The sequence below is a fragment of the Meles meles genome, chromosome X (assembly GCF_922984935.1).
Source record: "Meles meles chromosome X, mMelMel3.1 paternal haplotype, whole genome shotgun sequence".
Lineage (NCBI taxonomy): Eukaryota > Metazoa > Chordata > Mammalia > Carnivora > Mustelidae > Meles > Meles meles.
The window spans coordinates 122,877,973-122,884,845 of NC_060087.1; the positions used below are offsets into that span (position 1 = coordinate 122,877,973).

At 35.3% G+C, this 6,873-nt stretch overlaps 1 pseudogene; it reads left to right on the plus strand.

Moving 5' to 3' along the window:
* The first annotated feature begins 460 nt into the window (after positions 1-460).
* On the plus strand, positions 461-1,488 carry LOC123935093 (annotated as a pseudogene).
* Positions 1,489-6,873: the final 5,385 nt, after the last annotated feature.

Below are 6,873 nucleotides of genomic sequence, written 5' to 3' on the forward strand. Positions count from 1 at the left end.
ACTATTTGCAGATGACATGATACTCTTTATAGAAAATCCCAAAGAATCCACCACAAAATTGCTAAAACTGATACAGAAATTCGCTAAAGTCACAGGATACACAATCAATGTACAAAAATCTGTCACATTTCTATATACCAATAATGAAGAACCAGAAAGAGAAAGTAAGGACTCAATCACATTTACAGTTGCACCAGAAATAATAAGCTACCTGGGAATAAACTGAAGCAAGGAAGGGAAGACTTGGACTCTGAAAACTATAAAACACTGATGCAAGAAACTGAAGATGACACACAAATGGAAGGATATTCCACGCTCTTAGATTGGAAGAACAAAGAGTGCTAAAATGTCTATACTACCCAAAGCAATTTACACATTTAGTGCAATCCCCATCAAAATACCAACAGCATTTTTCACAGAACTAGAACAAACAATTCAAAAATGTGTGTGGAGGGCGTGGAGTTAGCTCGTGGGTCTGGGAGATCCGAAAACTGACATCTTTGCGCCCCGACAGCTGCTCCCCACAGCTCTGCAGCCGTCACCATGCCACCAAATGAATATATTGAGTTACACCGGAAGCCTATGGCTTATCGTTTGGATTACCATGAGAAAAAGAGAAAGAAAGAAGGTCGAGAGGCTCATGAACATTCAAAGAAGGCAAAAAAGATGATTGGTCTGAAAGCTAAGCTCTACAGTAAACAGCGCCATGCTGAGAAAATACAGATGAAAAAGACTATCAAGATGCATGAAAAGAGGAACACCAAACAAAAGAATGATGAAAAGACTCCACAAGGAGCAGACCTGCGTATCTACTGGACAGGGAGGGACAGTCTCGAGCTAAAGTACTTTCTAACATGATTAAACAAAAACGAAAAGAGAAAGCGGGAAAATGGGAAGTTCCTTTACCCAAAGTTCGTGCCCAGGGAGAAACAGAAGTATTAAAAGTTATTCGAGGGCGCCTGGGTGGCTCAGTGGATTAAGCCTCTGCCTTCAGCTCGGGTCATGATCTCAGGGTCCTGGGATCGAGCCCCGCATCGGGCTCTCTGCTCTGCAGGGAGCCTGCTTCCTCCTCTCTCTCTCTGCCTGCCTCTCTGCCTACTTGTGATCGTTATCTGTCGAATAAATAAATAAAATCTTTAAAAAAAAAAGTTATTCGAACAGGAAAGAGAAAGAAGAAAGCATGGAAGAGAATGGTCACTAAAGTCTGCTTTGTTGGAGATGGCTTTACTCGAAAACCACCTAAATATGAAAGATTCATTAGGCCAATGGAAAATATGCCCAGGTTACCAACAATCCTGAAAAGGATGGATGCATAAATGCAGTCCTGCCGGTTTGACAGCAGTTTCAGACAAGTATTCCTTATAATTACTGAAGACTACACACCAATCAGGAAGACAACCATTCCTGTGGCGGTTCTGAATACTACCAAACAGCCTTACGTATCTGCAGTCATCAAGAGAAACATTTATTCTATTGTGAAAAACATTAAAATAGATTTATTTAAAAAAAAGTGTGTGGAACCAAAAAAGACCCTGAGTAGCTAAACTTGAAAAAGAAAAGCAAATCCGGAGGTATCACAGTTCTGGACTTGAAGTTATGTTACAAAGTTGTAGTAATTAACACATGGTACGGGTACAAAAATGGACACATAGATTAACAGAATAGGACAGAAAATCCAGAAATGAACCCATAGCTATATGGTCAATTAATCTTCGACACAGCAGGAAATAATATCCAATGTGGAAATCTCTCAACAAATAGTGCTGGGAAAACTGGACAGCAACATGTAGAAAAATGAAACTGGACCATTTTCTTATACCACACACAAAAATAAATTCAAAAGGGATGAAAGACCTAAATATGAGACAGAAAATCACCAAAATTCTAGAGGAGAACACAGGCAGTAACTTCTCTGACATCAGCCATAGCACCTTCTTTCTAGAAATGTCTCTGGAGGCATAAGAAACAAAAGCAAAAATATACTATTGGGACTACATTAAAATAAAAAGCTTCTGTACATTGAAGGAAACAATAAAACTAAAAGGCAACCTATTGAATAGGAGAAGATATTTGCAAATGACAAGTTGATAAATGGTTAGAATCTAAAATTTCTAAAGAACTCATAAAGCTCACCACCCCAAAAATGAATAATCCAATTTAAAAATGGGCAGAAGATATGAATAGACATTTTTTCCGAAGAAGACATACAGATGGCCAACAGACACATGAAATGTTCAGTATCACTCATCATTAGGGAAATGTTAATGAAAACTACAATAAGGTATCACCTTACACCTTTCAGAATGGCTAAAATCAACAACAAAAGAAACAACAGGTATTGGCAAGGATGTGGAGAAAGGGGAAACTTCTCGCACTCTGGAGAGAATGCAAACTGGTACAGCCCCTCTGGAAAACAGTATGGAGGTTCCTCAAAAAGTTAAAAATAGAGCTACCCTACGACCCAGCAACTGCATTACTAGGTATTTACTAAAAGACTACAAAAAGACTAATTCAAAGGGATACATGCACCCCTATGTTTACTGCAGCATTATTTACAATAGCCAAGATATGGAAACTGCCCAAGTGTCCATCCACTGATGAATGGATAAAGAAGAGGTGTATGTGTATGTGTACACACGCACACACACACAAACACACACACAGGAATATTTTTCAGCCATAACAAATGAAATCTTGCCATTTGCAAAGACATGGATGGAGCTATAAAGTATTATGCTAAGCAAAGTCAGAGAAAGACAAATGCTATGATTTCACTTGTATGTGGAATTTAAGAAATGAAAAAAAGTGAGAAAAGGGAAGAACAAGAGGTAAACCAAGAAACAGACTCTCAACTGTAGTGAACAAACTGATGGTTAGGAGAGGGTTAGTGGATGGGGGAGTACGTAAAATAGGTGATAGGGATCAAGGAGTGCATGGGTTGTGATGAGCACCGGTGATGTGTAGAAGTGTTGAATCACTATACTGTTCACCTGAAACTAATATTACATTGTATTTTAACTGACCGGAATTTAAATCAAAACTTAAAAAACCTAAAGCAGGAAGAAGAAAGAATATAATCTAGATTAGAATGGAAATTAATATAATAGAGATTAATTAGAAAGTAGAGGAAATCAACAAAACTAAATGTTTATTTGGAGAGATTAACAAAAGTGATGAACTTTCAGATACACTGGCTAAGAAAAATATAGATATAAATTAATAGACTCAAGAATATAGTAGAGTCAATGCTCCTGACTTTACAAAAATGCAAAGGAGTGTAAGAAAATATTATGAACAACTACATGTAAAAAATTAGATGACTGGGGCACCTGGGTGGCTCAGTGGGTTAAAGCCTCTGCCTTCGGCTCAGGTCATGATCCCAGGATCCTGGGATCGAGCCCCACATCGGGCTCTCTGCTCCGCAGGGAGCCTGCTTCCTCCTCTCTCTCTGCCTGCCTCTCTGCCTAGTTGTGATTTCTGTCAAATAAATAAAATATTAAAAAAAAAATTAGATGACCTGTATTGAATGTACAGATTTGAGAAAGACACACTATCAACTGACTTAGAAGAACCATCAAATGTGAATAAAGCTATTACAAGCATGAGACTGTAATAGTAATAATAATTTTAAAAACTTCCTACAAAGAAAAGTGCAGGAAAAAAATGGTTTCAATTGTGAATTACCAAATATTTAATTACAATTAATATCAGTTCCCACAAACTTTCCAAAAACACAATAAAACAATTCCCAACTCATTCTGAGACTAGTATTACCCTGAAGAAAAATCACAGAAAAGAATATTATAGATCAATATATCTTGTGAATATAAGTGCAAAATGTCAACAAAATACAAACGAAAGCCAATTTTATAGGAATGGTGTTGACTGTTTCGGATAGTACTGTGACCTCAATATTAACTTTTCTAATCCATAAACATGGAATAGTTTCCCATTTATTTAGGTTTTCCTTAGCTTCTTTAAGCAATGTATTGTTTTCAGTGCACAAATCTTTCAGCTCCTTAATTTTTTCATTGATATTTTATTATTTTGGATGCTATATTTTTATTATTTTTAAAAAGATTTATTTATTTGAGAAAGAGAGCATGATTGAGAGCGGCAGAGGGAGAGGGCAAGAGTATGTAGAGCCCGATATGGGACTTAATCTCACAACCCTGCGATCACAACCCGAGTTAGATGCTTAACTGACTATGCCATCGAGACACCCCTATTTTGGATGCTATTTTAAATGGAGATTTGGGTTTTTTAAAAAATTTCCCTTTTGGTTGTTCATTGCTAAGGTATAGGAAGACCAGTAATTTTTTTGTCTGTACATCTTGTATCCTGAAACTTTGCTGAAATGACTTGATAGCTCCATGTTTTTTAAAGGAATTCTTTGTATTTTGTACATATAGGATCATGTTATCCACAAATATAGATAGTTTTACCTCTTCCTTTCCCTTGGATGACTTTTATTTCTGTGCATTAGCTAATTTCTCTGGCTAGAACTTCCAACACAAAGTTGAACACTATGGGTAAAGCAGGGTTTCAATCTTTCACCATTGAGTAAGATACTAACTATGGGTTTTTCACTAATACCGTTTATCGTGTTGAGGATATTCTCTTCTAGTCCTAGTTTTATGTGTGTGTTTTTAAATCATGACAACATTTTGGATTATATCAAATAGTTTTTCAGCATCAATTGAGCTTATCATGTGGGTTTTTTTCCTTGACTGTTAATGTGGTATATTGCATATATTGATTTTCCTGTGGTGAGCCGCCTTTACATTCCTGAGATAGATTTCCCTTGTTCGTTGCATATAATCCTTTTAATATGCTGTTTGATTCAGTGTGCTTGTATTTTGTAGAGGATTTTTTCTTTTTTAAAGAGTCTTATTTATATTCAAAATGTATTTTATCAAAATAAGTATTAAAATATAGATTTTTAAAAAAATGGCAAAGTGTTAAAAGGCTTACAACAATAATAACGAAAAAGTCAGGCTTCTGCCTTATCCCTCCATGCCCCCATGTTAAATCCTTCTGTTTATTCTTCTGGTCTGTTTTGTCATTTGGCTAGGTAATATGCTTATGTTGTTAATCTCTAACTTATTCTTTTTAAAATTGAAGTGTAATTAACATACAGTGTTTTATTAGTTTCATGTGTAAAATATAATAATTCAACAATTCTATGTATTTCGCAGTGCTCATCATAGTAAGTGTAGTCCCCATCTTCATAAACAACATTATAAGATGGTAATAATGTTGACGATTTTTGCACCTATATTCCTAAGGGATACTGGTTGGTAGTTCTGGTTTCAAATGGGGTTTTTATCTTATTTTGTTATTAGGGTAATGTTGACCTCTTAGGAGTCAGGAAGTGTCTTCTCCTCTTCCGTTTTTTTGGAAGAATTTGAGAAAGATGGGTGATAATTCTTTAAATATTCGGTAGGAGTCACCAGTGAAGAAATACAGTTGTGAACTTATTTTGTTGAGAAGATTTGCTTACTTACTAAATCATTCTTTTTACTAAATTGAACTATAAACCTATGGGCCTATTTAGATTTTTTATTTCTTTTTGAGTCAATACTAGTAATTTATGTGTTTCTAGGAACTAATCCATTTCATCTATGTCATCTGAATTTCTGTTGTACAATTATTGGTAGTATTCTCCGTTTCTGTAAAAGTGTAATCTTTTTATTTCTCTAACGTTAATGGTAATATCTCCACTTTCATTTTTGATTTTATTAATTTGACTCTTATCTCTCTTTTCCTTGTCAGTCTAGCTAAAGATTTGTCAATTTTTTTTATCTTTCCAAAGAGGCAACTTTTGATGTCCTAGACCATCTTTGTTTTTCTGTTCTCTTTTTTCATTTCTCTCCACTCTAAACTTTATTATGTTTTTCCTTCTATTAGCTTTGGGTTTAATTTACTCTTTTCCTAGTTACTCAAAATACAAGATTTGGTTATTAATTTGAAATCTCTTTCATTTTTAATGTAGGCATTATTTTAAAAGATTTATTTATTTGACAGAGTGAGCGAGTTGGGGAAGGGCAGATGGGGAGGGAGAGGGACAAGCAGACTCTGCTCTGAGCTTGGAGCCCAAAGCTCCATCTCATGACTCTGAGCTCATGACCTGAGCTGAAATCAAGAATAGGATGCTTGGGAGCCTGCTTCCTCCTCTCTCTCTCTGCCTGCTTCTCTGCCTACTTGTGGTCTCTGTCAAGTAAATAAATAAAATCTTAAAAAAAAAAAAAAAAGAATAGGATGCTTAACCAATTGAGCCATCCAGGCACCCCAAATTAGGAATTTTTAATGTATAAACTTCCCTCTGAACATCTTCACTGCATCACATAGCTTTTGGTAAGTTGTGGTTATGTTTTCAGTTGTCTCTAAGTATTTTCTAACTTCCTTGTGATTTATTCTTTGACCCATTGCTTGTTTAAAACTTAAATTTTTTTTTTCAGTTTTCCTCTGTTATTTCTAGCTTCATTTCATTGTAGGCACAGAAGATACTTTATATGATTTTAATCTTTTTAAAATTTATTGAAGCTTGTTTTGTGGCCTAACATATGGTCTATCATGCAGAATGTTCCATGTGTACTTGAGAAGAATGTGTATTCTACTGTTGTTGGGTAGAGTGTTCTGTATATATTTTTGTGAGGTCTAGTAGGTTTATACGTTGTTCAGGTCCTCCATTTCTTTAGTGATCTTCTCTATAGATGTTCTATCTACTAATGAAAGTGGGGGTATTTAGTCTTTAACTATTACTGTAAAACTATTTCTTCCTCCAATTTTGTCAATGTCTGCTTCATATATTTTGGAGTTTTACTGTATGGTGTGTATATGTTTATAGTTGTTATATCTTCTTGATGACTC